At 40.9% G+C, this 2,720-nt stretch overlaps 1 protein-coding gene across 4 annotated transcripts in view; it reads right to left on the reverse strand.

Annotated features, from left to right (window-relative positions):
* Positions 1–2,720, reverse strand: part of LOC121927978 (cytochrome P450 2J2-like) — a 150,706-nt gene that overhangs the window by 107,011 nt on the left and 40,975 nt on the right. The window lies entirely within an intron of this gene.

A 2,720-nucleotide genomic window follows, 5' to 3' on the forward strand; every position in this document is an offset into this window, starting at 1 on the left:
AGCGAATAGGCAGCCAATGAAGGTCTTTTAAAATAGGTGTTATATGGTCCGACCTGGAGCTACCAGCGACCAATCTTGCTGCCATATTCTGCACCAATTGCAGCTTCCGGGTTTGGTACAAGGGTTGCCCCATGTAGAGCACGTTGCAGAAGTCCAATCGAGAGGTTACCAAAGCATGTACAACAGTACAGTCCAGGTAGGGACGCAGCTGGCGTATCAGGCGAAGCTGATAACAAGCACTCCTGACCGTCGCATCCACCTGAGATGTCAACTGGAGCGACGAGTCAAGGAGTACTCCCAAGCTGCGCACCGAGTCCTTCAAGGGGAGCGTGACCCCATTCAGGACAGGGTGACAGATCTCGCCACCCGGAACTGGGGAACCTATCACCAGTACTTCTATTTTCCCTGGATTCACACTGAGTTTGTTCTCCCTCATCCAGCCCATTACTGACGCCAAGCAGGCATCTAGAGGAGAGATGCCATCCTTAGTTATGCTCAGTAAAGTGGAAAACAGTAGGGAAAAAGTTAGAGGTGAAAGGATTCACTTAAAGAAGCCACAGCCCTAATTTTGCAAGACCTGAACAGGGTTGTTGATGATTGGCATCCTCACAGGTCTCTCATTTATAAGATGAAATCACCTTAATGGGAGATAACAACAATAAAGTGAATAAATATGAAGATGAACTTGAAGACAACTTTAAATAGTATCATGGTTAGTGTGTTTTACATAGACAACCCAGTGGTAATAAACACTGAGCCAATAACTTAGCTTCAAGGAATGGAATGGAACAAGTAGGAACAATCATACTGAGTTGTTTTGTAGCATGTAATATTTTCATATTGCTTTATGTTATATGAGATAGCCACTGAAGTGAATATATAATGTATCATTTTGGTTTCCATGTTATGAGCATTCGGATTTTAATTGTTGCTGCTTGAAAATGGAATTTTCCATCTGAGAAGCTGTTTTCACAAAACTATGTGAAGCTTGTATCTCTCCAGTTGTAGCCTGAACCCTTTGGTATGTCAGCTCGTATGGACAGTTGTATACAAAGACATCTGGCTGTTCCATTTTCAAATGGCAATCATATTACTTATCCAATGTGTGAAATGGGCCTCCTCTTATTCATCTTCTTCTTTTTTTTTTAATAAAATAGGCAACAATCTAGGTGGCCTTGATGAAAAGGGCAGGGGGTTGCTTTGATTTTTTTTAACATCACATTCATATTGCTCAGGTAAAATTGGAGCATAGCTTTGGCCTTGTGGTGCCTGGTATTTCATAGGCTGTAGATGATCGTGCCAAACAAGGTCATTTTATGAATTATGATGGGACTACATAGGATTTCAGTAAGAAGGACTGGTTGTGTGTAGACAGCCCCATATCAATGCCAACTCTTTGAGATGGTCACATTGCTGATTGTTAGCGTTAAAAAGACACCCTCTTGCTCCTATTATGATGGCATCTAATTATCTTGAATTGTGTCTTGGAATAAAACCAACTTCTAGCGAACTAGCAAATGTACATTGAAACACCTGGGTATTGGCTATGAACATCAGGGTGTGCTACAATGGATCCATCTGCATCTCTTGGCATGTAACAGAGCTTTTTCTGTATCACTGGTTGGGAAGCAGGATCCAAAAGGAGACAGATTAGTGATGCTTGTATGAAAGGCATACAGGGAAAGAAACTGTTTTGAAAGACATGCCAGTAGGTTAGGTAAACCTGTCTGTGTTATCCCAACTGGTAATGGTCGGTAAATAAGTAATGGATAATTGTCAGCATAGTAATATTTCCAGCAGAAGAAAGAATAATATGCATATTGTTTTATTTATTTTCTCAGTGTGTTACGTTTTCAAAGGACTCAGTGAGCTAGTATAATGTAGTGGGGCAGGATGCTAAACTTGAACAGGGAAACCCAGTTCAAATCTCCATTTAGAGGGGAAGGTCCTCTTGGACCAATCAGTTCTCCCATTAATGGGAACAACCATGTATAAACCACATGGGAGAAAGTGCAGGATACAGCTATGATCAAATCTAAGCAAGTCATTAAAAAGTCAACCCAAAAGTACTTCAAAGATATGTAAGATGACTTTCTATGCTATTGCTGACTTATTACAATAGAAGTGGTTGGCTTCAGATATTCAGTCATGAATGGAACATATGACAGATGAAAAAGCTGCTCTGTATTATTCCTCTTTTGCTATGCCCCTCACACTGACTTCTGCCACAGCCATGGAGCTACTCATAGTGCAGCCAGTGGCTGGCTCACAATATTTTGCTCCTGAAGTTGGAAGAGTAGCAAATATGGCTCCCAGGTAAAGGGAGTACCTAAAACTCTAAAAGATGTTTTGGGATATGTGACAGAAAATGCCACAAATTATTTTCATGCTCTATAGAAGTAAAAATATAATAAGAACAAAGCAAATAACCAAAAGTTTGTTGCTCCTTCTATGACACTTAAAATCTCCTGTCAGAGGTGGCAGCCAAAGCATGCTGTGGATAGAGAAGGACCATATGGATTTGCCCTGCTACTCCTTCCTTAATCTCTACTGTCCAAATTTGCAGGTTTGAGGGAGCAGTGGCATAAGGCATTTACCATCCCTGGGAACCTAGCTACTCATGTTCAGTATTTGTTAAAAAGTGACACACTGAACAGAGGTGAAGCTGAACATCCATTTTGTGTATGTGTATGCATATGCATGTTCATTTTTGTTTCCAC

The sequence above is a fragment of the Sceloporus undulatus genome, chromosome 4, assembly GCF_019175285.1.
Source record: "Sceloporus undulatus isolate JIND9_A2432 ecotype Alabama chromosome 4, SceUnd_v1.1, whole genome shotgun sequence".
In the NCBI taxonomy this organism is placed as follows: Eukaryota; Metazoa; Chordata; class Lepidosauria; order Squamata; family Phrynosomatidae; genus Sceloporus; species Sceloporus undulatus.